The 14,761-nt window shown below is 41.5% G+C and overlaps 1 protein-coding gene across 12 annotated transcripts in view; it reads left to right on the plus strand.

The window, feature by feature from the left end:
* Nucleotides 1-14,761, plus strand: part of LOC110529380 (C-terminal-binding protein 2) — a 129,904-nt gene that overhangs the window by 4,960 nt on the left and 110,183 nt on the right. For 3 of the 12 annotated variants that reach the window (XR_016497224.1, XM_090240802.1, XM_090240792.1), the window contains exons 2-3: nt 3,606-3,741; nt 4,882-4,967. The exons of 3 other annotated variants lie outside the window; for them this stretch is intronic. The gene's annotated coding sequence lies outside the window, so the exon portion shown is untranslated. Of the gene's footprint in view, nt 1-3,605; nt 3,742-4,881; nt 4,968-12,947; nt 13,282-14,761 lie in introns of those variants that run through there. 6 more of the 12 variants (XR_016497226.1, XM_090240811.1, XM_036985346.2 and 3 more) reach the window with 3 other exon arrangements.

Genomic DNA, 14,761 nt, shown 5'->3' on the forward strand with positions numbered 1-14,761 from the left:
TCTGAAGGTGATGAAGCCCACTGTGGCCAAAGTGAAAGCAGCTGTGGAAAACTTCCACAGGAGCACAGTAGGTGCTGAAAAACTAAAGTCTACACAACGCCAGATGGGGATGCCTGTGCTGAGGCCTAAACAAGACTGCACTACAAGGTGGAATTCAACATTTTATAGGTTGAAGCGGTTTCTTCAGTCAAAGGATGCCATCATCTCTACCCTGGCCATTGTCAATACACCTGTTGATGCTCTGACCGAAGAGGAATGGGAGGTGGTGGAGGAAGTGTGCAGAGTCCTGGAACCCTTTGAGCAGGTCACTGTGGAGATCAGTGGAGAGAGGTACGGCAAGCAGTTATTACTACATCATTATTTAATCCAGTAGTATATATGTATATGAGCAGTACATGAGAATGTAGTATCAGTAGACAAAACATGAACTTGAAGTCATAAGTTACTGCTCTCTCTTTTCAGCTATGTGACAGCCTCAAAAATTATACTCTGTGTAAGAGTCTGCAGGGAATCACAGCCAGCTGCCAGAGAGAAGCAAATTTAACCACAGGACATGTGACAGAGTTGATGGACACCCTATGTTCATCAATGGACAGAATCCACAGAATGGAATATAATCACGTGCTATCAGAAACGGCTGCACTTGACCCACAGGTTTAAGAAGTTAGCCTTCACTGATGCCAGAGCGATTGATGAGGCTCTTCAAAGAATAACCTCAGCAGCAGGGAGGGACAGCCCCAGCAGTCAGCTGGCTCAGGCACCAGGGCAACAGGAAGAAGAGGGATCAGATGGATTAGAAGCACCAGCAGTAGTGCCACAAACGTCTGCTGTTTGGATGCTGTTTGACGAGAGAGCAACTGGGGATGCAGATTGATGGAATCCCTCAGCATATGCCATAATGGAGCGCCGATCCGATTTGGAGGAGCCCCTCCTCCAAAGATCTGCAGATCCTCTGAGCTGGTGGAAGAACAAGGCTACCCACGGCTTACTAAAGTCATGACAGGGAGACTCTGCATAGTGGCCACATCCGTTCCCTCTGAGAGGGTCTTCTCGGAAACGGAACAAATAATTACTGAGGGAAGAAACCGCATCAGCCCCTCGAAAGTGAGGCAGCTTGCATTTCTGAATGCAAATATCTCATAAAAGCTAAATATGGCCAGCATTGCTGTGTGCTGCTGGTTATAACATGACAATAAAGAAGAGAGAGAAAAGAGGGACCAGTTTAATGTTTTAAGTGGGGTGCTGCAGTTTTGCACATTGTTATTTATTTTTCTTTGATGGTGCAATATTCTATTATTATGTTGTTCAGATTGTATTAGTTTTGAATTATTACATTTATATGCACTTTGTTTATATACATTCAAAAGTTATACTTTGAATGCAAATGTTTAATAGCATTATTTTTCATGCATTTCACCAATGCATTTTTAAATACATTGTGGTTAAGGTAGAGTATGATTTCATTTAATAATTAAATTAGAATTCGTGGCTATATTCACAATATCTCCAGCAGATGGCAGCTCTGTATGAGTAATGGTTATGGTCTGACAAGTACAGTAGTTATCTGTTATGTTGTGCATGACCTCATCAAGAAAGACGTCACCTGTCGGGACCCAGTCTTGGGAAAGAAATCTGGTTTGTACTTCATGTCAGAGACGGGCAAATTAGAGCATCTGCATGGAAGGGAGCTTGATGAAGTCTATTAGACATGCTACAACATGTCCCAACGGCTGGCAGATACCCCTCAGCAGCAATCTGTTTCACTGTAACCACTTAAAGAGGACATGGCCGACTGTACTGGGGAGAGGAGGGAGGGTCGGGTGTAAGGCAAGGAGAACACCTGCTTGGGATGTCTGTATATTCTCTATGCGGGCAAAGAGAGAGAGAGAGAGAGGTGGGCTGGGGAGCAGCTGCTCTCTTTCAATGAGCACTCTACAGGGAGATTGTTGTTCATTTTTTTCTTTCTCTCCGGGGTCTCTATCTTGCCTGACCTTTACTTCACTGTTAGATCATGCAGTATTTATAGAAGAGATGAATTAGACAATGAGCTGACCTTTTGAACCATCCATTCTCTCACAGTTAGTAGGTTTGTGGCTGGAGACGGTGGATTGACAGAACATGTGTTCAGTAACCACAGGAGCAGAGAAAGAGTTAGTCATCTGTCTTCTATCTAAGATCGTCCTCTTATCTTTTATCTTCCACCCTATGGGAGACTTGCTAAAAATATTACTCAACAATGCAGTAATGTAAGGAAAGGCAAAGATGTATCCACCTGGAATCGCAATTCATAGGCACCATCAAATCACCATCACATATCTTATCTTACAGAGGCAGTTGAACTGAATTTGGATAAGGGAAGAAGAGTAGAGGTGGTATCAGGGTTTCTGTGGCCTTTTTTTGATTGATGAAAGTTATGAACCGGTAGATTGTGTGACTGTATTAATGCTTGGTGAGAGAATTGTACAGTATTCATGAAGAGGAGCCTTTAGCCATATTGAGAAGCAGGTGCTGCTTACAAAGTAACACCTGCACCTCTCTGTCTGGCGGTCAGTCTGTCCATCTGTCTGTGAGTTACTTTGGACTGTATTTTCTGCCTGCACCTGCTGGATAGTGAGGCTATAGTGCTGGTCTTGGCTTCACCACAACATGCCTGTTCCATTAATTGACTGTGCACCACGCCCCAGCCTCAAGCAGCTCAACATAAAATCAAATCAAATTGTATTTGTAAACAACAGGCCCTTCCCAACCAATCAGAGAGAAAGAAAATAGAGAAATAATAGAAAAGCAATAACCCCCCCACACACACACACACACACCCTTCATAGAGGAGGAAGAACTCACAGGGTAACACATTGAGAACCATGAACTCAATTATAGATGACTTGACCCCTTTCTCAGTCTGTATATTTGTAGGTAGATTTGTTTTTGTTTCCTCTGCCCACTCCACCCACCCTCTGTCCCGACGTAGTGACGTATTTTAAATCTCTGTGGCAACAGCGTCGTAATTTATTCAGTTCGCAGAGAGGTCAAGAACAACCCCCCCCACCCACCCACCCTAACTCTACAAAACACAGCAAAACCCATTCCCCCATCATAACCATGATAAGTGAAAGAACCCATACTCAAAGGACCTGTTCGAGAGGATCAAATCCATTATGCATTGTGGGTAAATGGTGACTGACTTACTGATTTACTAATAATAATGAGCAGTTATTTATGATGTAAGGTGATCTGCAGATCAGGCAGTCTGTCGGCTGCAATGTCGAACAAGCCCTATGTGGTCCATCCATACCATGTTTGTATGCATTTGTGTATGTGCGTGTGTTACTGAGTATTTGTGCGTTTCTGTGTGTTTGTGCATGTTTGTGTTCACACTGTGATGTGTAAATATGGACCAACAAGTGCAAACAGATGCCAGCTGGCGTATCAGACTTCCAATCACTGTCTCTCACAGACAAAAGACACAATTCAGTAAACAAGCTTTCAACCACCAAAGCGTACCTTGATGAATATTAAATTAGACACTTTGAAATGAATCGTACCTCTTTGTTACTGGAGGCCCTTGCCCCGATCCACCGTGTCTGTTTGCTGTTATTTATTTGCAGGTGTGTCTCTTTGATGTGACGAGTTGAGAGGTTCTGCACCTGCTGGAGAGAAAAGGCTTTGATAAGGACCGGAAGATTGCCAGACAACCAAAGTTCCTGTATCCCTCCCTGCAGGAAGGTGCTAAAGCAAACGAAGGTGGCCTTCATGTTATTGTAAAGCACTTTCCCTCATCCTATACCTCCCTCCGATTTTGATCTGTAAATATAAAATAATTTTTGTGATCCTCCCTAAGTTACATTAGCATGATAATATAGGTCAGCCTCGAGGGAGCATAGTGCAAGGTGGCAACAAAATGAAACATGCATGTTTGGGTCAAGAGTTCAGCAAAACAAAGGTCCTTTAGTAATAATATGATTGGATGATGTCCTTGGAACACAAAGCATAAAATTATCAAGTTTTTCCCATAAAAACAAATATGCCCATGTGGATAGAAAAAAGAGAGACATGTTGCAACAAAAAGTATTCTTGGTCAAACATTTCAATAACAGCTGATATTGTCTGGAATCGTCTGTTTCGTCAAGGATTAAATTTGCGTAGTCTTAGTGAATGGCTGTTTGGAAAAAGCTACACTGTGTCCTCATACTACTATCTCCACCACCACCTGGACTAGCTGCCTATTCAGAGGTACCCTCATCTACATTATTAACAAAGAGCTCCAATACTGCCCTTCTCCCAGTCCCCCTAAACACAAGTTTACCCTCATGTTGTGCCGGACGAATATTCAGCAAGCCAATTTCGGCAAATGACAGCCTCTGTAATTCCCTTTTATTGCAGATGACCGTTGCAGTAATGAAGTTTTGCGCTTTGCATTTCTTCCATTACCTATTCATTAAAGATGCGACTGGAAAATAGAGTTGTCATGGAGATGGCTCGGCAAATTCACACAACATCCTACGAATGTTTTCTGTTTACTCTGGTTCCAAGATAACTAATGGCAAAATACCCCCTCCTCCTCTCCCCCACCTCTTTTGCAACCTCACCCTATTTTTGTGTCCTTCCCTGCCCTTTTTATACATTCTCTCTATTGCTCTTTCTCTGCCACCCTCACCCTCTCTAATGAAACAAATTTGAACTGATGCAATGAGCTCACATTAAGATGTGTGTTTATTTCTGCTCAGGCTGGTTCATTACAGTCTCAACCTCCAGACAAAAACAGTTCTCATCTTAGGCTGAAATGAGAAAGAGCCCACTCCACTCAGAGGCAGAGAGAGAAATGTAATTTAACAGCAGTGCTACGTGGTCCAACTGATCTGTCTATCTCTCTACTTTCTGTAGGACATGGCAGTCAGTCTGCATTCCCTGCCAACCCAAAGATCCTTGTTACCCTGTGCCTAAGCTTTCCAGAGGCTGTGGTGATAAAGGTACCAGCTATCTCATTCCTACAGAGGACCAGAGGATAAGATGTCCTGCAAATGTCCTGATCATGGAGGGAGTTTGCCAAGTCGAGATAAGAACTCCCTAGTTAACCTCTATATGGCAGTAACATTGCTAGCCTCTCACGGAAGTGTGTGTGTCCGTGTGTGCATGTGTGTGTACTGCACAGAGTAGTGGTGGGGCTTGTTAGCTGTAGTCTTGTCCAAGCTGCTGCCTCATGTCCCAATTGGAGAGCCGATTGGTCTGGCGTGTTGTCTCCAGGCAGGATAAAACACTGGCTCCTACTCCACATCACACACACTTGTTTTTCACAAGTCCACTCTTTCATTTTTAGGTGATGAATAAGTAGTTGTGTATGCAAAATCACCTGTGGGTTGTGTGTAGGATAATATGACCTTGTGTTTAGTGAAATAGCTAGATTAATATACAACCTGAGGAGGGAATATACAAAGAAAAACATGGGATGGGTTGATCCATCACGAACACACAGCACATGGAAAACATGTCAAAAGGCGGGAAGACTGTGTCAGTCAGTGAATCATTTAATTAGCTGTAATCAAATAACAGCATCCTTTTTATCAGGGTGAATGGGGACGGTTCATTTGAGTGTGTACATCACGTTGAGTGCTTGGCCTATGCCTTTAATCAGCCTGTAATTATCAGACAGATTCTCAATGCCACACTAATTAAGATATTCAAACGCTACATGGGAAAACGTTGTAATATGGAGATTTCCTGCACAACACCAGGGAAATCTCTGTAATTCTCAGACCATTCTCAGTCCAGCTAGACAAAGATTGAGAGGATTTGTTATAGAGAATGTCTAAATGACATTGCATGTGTAATTACATGCGTATTAACTATGCATTAGTGTTCACTTCTGTATATTATCATTTGCAAATTATTGAATGAATCCTTTCTAATGATATTGCTTGTTTTTATTATTATTATTATTATAGTCATTTTGACAAATTCTTTAAAAAAATGCATCAAGATGTTATTCCAAAATCATATTTCTAAAACAATTCTTGACAAAAAAAACTATCCCCCCACACACCGCAAAACTTAGCCAATGGTCTTCCCACATATTGACCTGACATCATCGTAGATAAACCCTCTCCCTCACTGTGCTTTTCTTAGTTCAGCCAATAGCTTCCTGCCATTTCCGTGTGTTCATTCAACAGAGGACCCCTCAAGATTTCTACTTCCCTCGAACCACTCTCCCTCCTCAGTAAACCCCTGCCTCACAACAATTTAATCCCATTACCAAAGCCTGTTAAACCTATCCAGTTTTACAGATTAGGAATGCAGCACAACTCTGCCCCCTACTCTGATGTTTGCTGCATGTATGTCAAAGCAAAGGTGTCTCAAACATTCAGATCAAAATGTCCAACATGCTCCGGTGTAGGCAGGTTAATTAGAAGTCAGGTGCTGTTGGCAGCTTGTAGCACAAAGCTTCTTCATTTAGCCATCTCCAACATTGTTTTCTTCAGTGGCCTACTTGATATTGCCTGTGAGCAGTGGAGGCTGCTGAGGGGAGGACGGCTCATAATAATAGATAGAACGGAGCAAATGGAATGGCATCCAACACTTGGTAAACATGTGTTTGACGTATTTGATACCATTCCACTGATACCGCTCCAGTTATTACCACAAGCCCGTCCTCCCCAATTAAGGTGCCGCCAACATCCCATGCCTGTGCTGTATGTGACAAATGGAGTTTGGGAGTGTTTGTCCTTGGAGTTGTTTACCTCATTTGAGCAGCACCAGTTCAATTAACCTGAACAAATATGTTTTTTGATTAGTCAAGCTTTTAAGCTGGCTGACTTCCTTTGAAAAACTCAGAGAGAGACAATTATCTTATTTCAAATGAAATGTAACTTGCTTTCAAAAACAATTGGACTGCAATTTTCTACATTGTTATTATATCCTCTCTCATCTGGTTCTCCATTCACAGAACCTCTGCTCTTTAGAAGTCAGCATTGTGGGAAATCATCGTGAAGTAATAGGATACCCTCACTTTAAACAGCACTTGTCCTGTTCCAACACGTATTTATCTACTGGAATACAGTCGTAAAGAGACTGGATCTCTCATTAAGGGGTAAACTGAACTCTCACACTCCTGCCAAAAGCTGCAATATTAAAACCCAGTCAGAGTTTCGGAGCATGAACATGTTGCTGTTTTGGGAGAGGGGCTATGGAACACAGCACATTTGGCAAGAAAACAAAAGAGAGAAACATGTGGGAAGGAGGAGGATGTGTCGGTATTCTCTTAGAAGGCTCTTTCAAAGTGTCAGAGTAGTTTTCACGCAGTAGACACCATGACATGAAACCAATCAAGAAAACAAGGAGTGTCGTAAGCGTGCATTTCTCACCAGATTGTGCAGTCTAAATGAGAATGTTGAGAGATGTGGATTGAGTATTAATGTCAGACTGTAGGGTTTAGACTCTAATGAGCACCTTCAAAGCAAGATATAAATGTGATGCACACACACGTACATACCAGACGGACGCACAGACACACACACACGAGCACACATTCACATGCATGTGTGTAGGTGGTACTTTTATAATTTGTATACTGTTCAACTTTTGAATCTAAATGATTCCCCATGAGTTAATCCTTGTGATATTGCATGCGTGTGTGGGTGTTTGTGTGTGAGGGGCTGTAATGTGCTGCTGAAGGGGAGTTAGGTTAAGGCAGAGATTTACCCAATCACATAAGTAAAGTAAAACTGAAAGATAACTCCCTCATCGTTCTTATTTCATTAGAAGTGGGGAGAGATACATGGGAAAATGGGTAGACCCGATCTGACTGCCCTCAGAAATGACTGATTATGTTGATGTAGCTACAGTTCTTAAAAGCAGAGACTAGGAATGAGATTGAGAAAGAGGACGTTTTATGAACTTTTAATGTTCTTCTGAAATCAGTAGTCTATATGGGGAGAGAATGAATAGACTGCAGGCTTCACTTTTTTGTGTGTGAAAAAAGGGAGAAGGAGAGGATAACACAATGAAAGCTGGAGAGGGAGCCTTGGTTTGAGGTAAAATATTCATTCAAATGACGTAAAGTGTGGAGCAGAATAAGAATAACCTGTCTTTAAAGATTAAATATAACCCTTGAAGGTGTTATTGTATTCCCAAAACCAAGTCAGGACTTCGAAAGTCATAAAATATCTCTCCCTCTCTGTGAGTTAAGTCCCTCAAATGCACTACCACAATCATGAGCCGCCCATTCGCTCTCCCAGTTGGAGAATTGTTTTGCATTTTAAAAAGGTCAAACACTCAGATGTCTGCCATGAGGAAAGAAAAAAGGAGACAACCTTGTAATCCGTAGAAATATGCAGTCGCATACTACAGATCCTGTGGGTAGGGCTTAGTGTTCTGGTGAATGGTGTGTTTACCTTGCTCTGTCAAATGATGACAGATGCAGCACGTTGGTGTAAATCTTTGTCAACAACAATTCATCTTTCTTTTCTTCTTCTTTCCACGTGGCTGTTCGCAACTCAACACCTGTTTCCCCAAAGCAACTCTAACTGATAGAGATAGGAACAGATATGCTAACATATCAGATATTGGAGAAAGAGCTTTTGACCACCAAATATTTAGTTTTTTATTTGGGTGTTTGTGCATGCATTGTGCTTGCGTGTGTGCGTCGTCCGTGTGTGTGCGCGCGTGTGTGTGTGTGTGTGCACGTTTGTGTGCGCGCGTTTGTGTGTGTGCTTCAGTGCCTTGGAACTAATCTAAACATCCCTGCTGTGTTTCTCCGTGAGTGTATCAGTACAACGATCATGACTAGTTCATTGATTTCACAACATTGTCCCTGCATCGATCTTGGTCTCCTAGCGTTAAGGAGGTCTGTGTAAAAGAGAGAGAGAAAGAACACTTATTATATTATTCTACTCACATCACCAGCAAAATACTGTATTACCTACTGTAGGCCCTATAGTAAACAACAAAGCACACACTGGTTATGAGACATGATAAACAGCCTCATATTCCACATATAAGGCTGTTTATAGGGTGTGAAACAATATGAAACAATAGTTGATCTGATTTTGAATATTTATTTGAGCTTTCGTTTTAGCTCATGGGATTTTTAAGTCAAATGCTGGTGTTTTTTTCTCTTAATGCATCATCCTTGTGCGAAATCATGGTAAGTACACACCGTTAAAGTTAGGTGCTTTGTTACACCCAAAACTAGTGACAACTGAGCTGCTACCAGTCTGAAGGAGACGAAACATTAACTTTGATGCAGTATGGAAACACATAATCCTGAGATGTTTTGAAACATGACATGGTGTATTGTTACACTTATAATCAAGTGTTGTGAAACAACTTGCCAGGGACTGGGAGCCCTACCGGGAAAGGTTGAAAACACTTTTATGGTGTTTTGAATCCTGTCTAGTGCAGAATTAGATCACTTCTTCTGGAGTATGTTTAACATTGGTTTATGTATCTGATCATTTGCCAGTTTAACCCATTTTGTCAGGTATTGTTGAGCACAGTGCTCAAACCACAAGTAGTGACTAGAGGTTTTACGTTAAGCATTGCAGGATAAAAGTTTAAAATGTGGGAACGGGTTGTCTCATCCTTAAACTTTATTTTGTCTGACTGTTTTGATATGCGTTCATCGTTTATGCATCCATGAGGCTTACACCTATAATAATTTAGTCTAAATGTTGAATTACCCATAATCCTCTGAAAACATAGCCATGTGTCAAGATAGGAAGGAGATTAAAACCAGACTTCCAATGTGTTCAATCACAAAATGTTCTCTTTTTATCCTAAAAAATATAGACATTTGAGTAGCATATTAAGTTGGATTTTTATTTTATTTTGTAAAATGAAATGAACAAATCACTGAAACAACTTGCATTCATTTTTTATTAACTACATGTTTTATTATTTTTAAATCAATTTCAATTCACCACATAATACTTTTCTACAGTGTGGCTGTGTGGTTGAGTGTGTAAAATTCCAATTAATCGTACCATCTTACTTCCCCAGAAGTTCAATTCCACTCCCACTTTCACTCCTTCTCTGTCTCCTCCTGTTTGTAATCTGTCTAAATAAAGCATTGGAAAATTAAGTTGAAATTCCACAAAAAATATTATCCATGTGCCCTTACCATCAATCAATATTTAGGCTACAAACCATTTGCATTTCTTAACCAGTCTGACAAAAATAAATCATTATTTTTTTTTGATGCAGCCTTTTACATGCACTGAAATCCCCAAAAGTGTTTTCACAACACTCTCTTAAAAACAACAATAGTCAGTTGGAAGAACCACTGGGTGTTTCAGAGTGCTTCTGTTTTGAAACACTTTTTCTGTATCAGAACACTTGCATTGGGTTTACATTCATTCACCCTCCAAACACCAGATCTCAGGTTAGATGCACTACTTTTCATGGTTTCATTCTACAATCATGGCGTTTTGAGTCTTTCTATTTTTACATTGCAGTCTATGGAATGCTAGCACATTCTAACCACACCAAATTTAAATAATCAAACTGCTTAAAATGCTTCTATTTAACAACTCCTTTAATTAAAAGTAGATGGTAATAATGAATCATTGTGACATGCATTGTAAATGAACTTAGGCACACATTTATTACATATTTAATCATGTATGTCACATGCCATCCTTTTATAAAGTGCTACATTATTGCACATTCATCATCAGTTTTTCTCATTTAGGTGTCATTTAGGTGTGGCAATGGAACTAATTATCAATAGGTTGAACTTGCTTTTGACTAAAGCACCAAGCATCTCCTCTCCCCTCTTTGGGCTCCTGAATGAAGCAGCGGTCTAATACACTGCATCCCAGTGCTTGAGGTGTCACTACAGACACCCTGGTTCAAATCCAGGCTGTATCACCACCAGCCGTGATTGGGAGTCCCATAGGGCGGTGCACGATTGGCCCAGCGTTGTCTGGGTTTGGCCAGGGTAGGCCATCACTGTAAATAAGTATTTGTTCTTAACTGACTTGCCTAGTTAAATTTAAAAAAAATCATACCTGTGCCTCCTCCTTTCAATACAAACATAATTAGGCTCTGTCTCCCCTTGAGACAGCTCTGCTGTGTGTTTTATCAACCTAAATGTTTGGGATGGTTCCCAGACAGACAGAAGTGCACAGCGGTGGTGTGCAGCACAGAGGGACAGACAGACAGACAGACTCGGGCTTACACACCTAAAGGGTAAATACACAATTAGCAGCATCACCACACTCCATGACTAATTAGACAGGACAGGCAGCAGCTGTTAAAGGTCCAGTGCAGCCATTTTTATTTAATCAGGCAAGTCAGTTAATTAGAACCAATTCTTATTTACAATGACAGCATAGGAACAGTGGGTTAACTGCCTTGTTCAGGGGCAGAACAACAGATTTTTTACCTTGTCAGCTCGGGGATTTGATCTAGCAACCTTTCAGTTACTGGCCGAACGCTCTAATTAGCCACTTGGCTACCTGCTGCCCCAGGTAGCCTTTTTCATCTCAATGTCAAATAATTTCTGAGTAACAATTAAGTATCTCACTGTGATTGTTTTCAATTAAAATGGTCAAAAAGAAACAAAAATAGCTTCTTAGCAAAGAGCTATTTCTCAAGAAAGAATGTTACCTAGGATTGTCTAAATCCAACCTCATAGTGTGGAAATAAAACAAAGGCAAATGACATTTTTGACTGCACTGGACCTTTAAGGCAGGAAGGGTGGTAAGGGGGTGGGGGGTTGCTCCTATTTCTCTCTGTGACTCTCTCTCGCTCTCACTCTCTGCAGAAACATTGTAGCTGAGTGATGTGTAAAGTATATGATGATGTCGGGGACAAATGCTGTTCTAGCATTGATTGTTTTCATTTGTATCAGTTTCACCTTTCCTTTTCACCTTTCTTAAATGTTAAAGGGAAATGTGATGCTAATAATGTACTAGAACACCGTAATGTAGGCCCATTGGTTAATGCACAACTGCTCTCTGTCATGAAGTTACGACACTGCTGAAATTCACAGTGGTTCAAATGTTCACAGGGGTTGCTCTGCTCTTATTTCCCCTTTTAACCCCTTACATTCCCTCCATTATTGGCAGGACTGATTCCTTGCTGCCTCTGGGGTTGGTCAGGGTATGTCTTGCTGCAGCTGTCAAGGAGGGAAACTCATTTGAGCTCACTGTATTTCACAAATGTAAGTGGACCAAAGTCCCTCACTGATCATGCCCTCCACCAGCCGTACCATATTTTAAATTTCAGTCATTTATCCAGAACGACTTACATGAGCAATTAAGGTTAAGTGCCTTGCTCAAGGGCACATCGGCAGGTTTTTCACCTAGTCGGCTCGGGGATTCAAACCAGTGACCGTTCGGTTACTAAACCAACACTCTTAACCGCTTGGTTTCATTGCAAATGTTCTAGAATTCTATTTCAATATAGAAAGTGTCAGTCCAAAGAAATGGACAGGAAACTGTAGAGATTGCATGTTTAAAACATGACATGGACATGACTGCAGCTGCAGTGGATGCCCTACAAGTTGCTGGCAATGAGTGGAGCAGCGAGCTGGGTCTCTCTCACACACACATACAAACACCACAGTAGAGAGAGACCATGCAGATGATTTAACACCATTGCTGTGTTAGCTGGGGTGGCATAAAAGAGAGAAAGGAGAGAGTAGTGAGTCTCCCATGGGTTCTAGTGTAAAACCAAATAAATGTATGTTGGGATGCAGACATGTCCATACTAGTCCCTTACATAGAAGCAAGGTTTAGGGCCAATGAGGATGACATCATCAAACAGATTTAGAGCATTGTCTTTATAGCTATTTGACAAAATATGTTCAAATTTGTTAGAAATGTATCCATCCTTAACTGAATGACAGGTGACCCATCTGATCTGTGTGTGTGTTTGGGAGGCGAGGCGGGCGCATGTGGGGCGCCATTGGTTTGTATGGGCAAAAGCCCCGCCTCATTCAAAATTCGAGAAAAAAAAGAAAAGAAAACTGATACACACCTCTCTCAGTTCTTGCAGGAGGGAAAGAATAGGAAGGAGTGTGCACGCATATAAACGGTGTCGCAATCTCAAGCATAGGCTATTTTAAAGGAAAAGGCTACTTTCTCTCAACAGTCAAGATTAGGAATCAATTATTTATGCGACTGAGATTGGTCCCGTTGCTCTAGGATTAAGTTTTTGTTGCATCTAAAGGTGGATCATTAGCCTAATTAATATCCAACATAGGAAGCGATATTTTAAAGCGCATGATGATATTTTCGGACGCCTAAAGCCACCGTTTGAACTCTCAATAAACATCTAATCGAGGTAGGAAGAAATATAATTTTCTAATGATTTCGAAAACCTCTGTTGTGCCACTGGTGTAGTTTTGAAAGCTATCTTTGACGCTCGTCGGTGCCCATGTGTCTCTGCGCCATCAGGAACGGGAGGGACGAGGGAGGGAATTGTGGGCTGTTCCGAGGACATCTTTGTGATAAGAAAAAACAATACAGTGGTGAAGGCATAATGATATCATTTCCGTCTCTCATACCAACAAAACAACCGTCTTTGGAACTCTTCAAAAAGATTGAATAGAAAAATAGATGAATAAGAGGACAGAAGAATAATTATATTTGAACTGTAAGTGCTAATTTCAACACGTTGAGGAAGTCTATTTTAGACATCATTTCACATATCAATGGATAGAAAAGAGTAATTTAGATTTAAAAAGTTAATCTAATGAAATGGTTAGAGATATTTATGAAAACATCAGTCTCATAATACCATGCCACCATGCAGCCCTTTACTTTTATTAACTTGAGGTTTACAAGTGTAGTCTCTCCCTTCCACCCTTTACTTTTATTAACTTGAGGTTTACAAGTGTAGTCTCTCCCTTCCACCCTTTACTTTTATTAACTTGAGGTTTACAAGTGTAGTCTCTCCCTTCCACTCTTAGCTTTATTGCTTGCATCTACAGCACACATCACAGATGGAAGCACTTCTGCCAAGTCCCCTGGATTCAGCTTTTGTCATTGATTCTACTAACGTATCCCACATAATCACTGAAAACCAATAATGTGCGGAATTCAGACTCCTCATACAGTGATTACTGTGGTATAGGTGCAAACCAACATGAGCCTGATTGGACTCTCCATTCCCCCTACTTCACAATTTGGCATTATCATGTTAAAGGACCTGGCAGGGATTGGTATGAAAAGATATCCTTTTTTCCCCATTTGAGGCTCAAGTGGAAGGAAGGTCCTTGGGAGAGGGTTCTTTTGTCTGGGCGTGGAAGGGGTCGAAGGGGCGGGGACTGTGGCTGTATGCAGATGTGCTGCTGGCAACGGACATCTGCTCTCCCCTGTGGGCATTGTCATGAAGTTTGTTGGTGCTGGCCTGTGGTGAAAAGGCCCTGTCAGTAACGCCTTAATACCCCCGCTGCCATCTCCTCTCAAGGGGAAACACTGGGATGAACAGACCTCTGTTCCCTTGCCCTATTAAAGTATTTTCTGGGTTGGTCTAGAGTGGGAATGTTTTGATTTCAAGGTTGCTAAATTTGCCTGTTCATTTACGTTTCTGCCTTTCTCTATCCTACATATTCCTACTAGGATTATTTGTGTGCTTAACTGAGAATAGTCTCTCCTCCCCCCCATACCCTCTGTTTCACCCCTCCCTACCTCTATCCATCCTCCCTGTTGGGGGTTGAACTTCCCCTCACGTATCCCTGGCCTTTATGTATTCAGATATGAAAAGAGTGTCCCCCCCCCCCCCCCCCCCTCCCCCAGGCAGACGCATCACACACGGAATC

The sequence above is a fragment of the Oncorhynchus mykiss genome, chromosome 1 (assembly GCF_057628025.1).
Source record: "Oncorhynchus mykiss isolate SJ-2025 chromosome 1, ASM5762802v1, whole genome shotgun sequence".
NCBI classification, from domain to species: domain Eukaryota; kingdom Metazoa; phylum Chordata; class Actinopteri; order Salmoniformes; family Salmonidae; genus Oncorhynchus; species Oncorhynchus mykiss.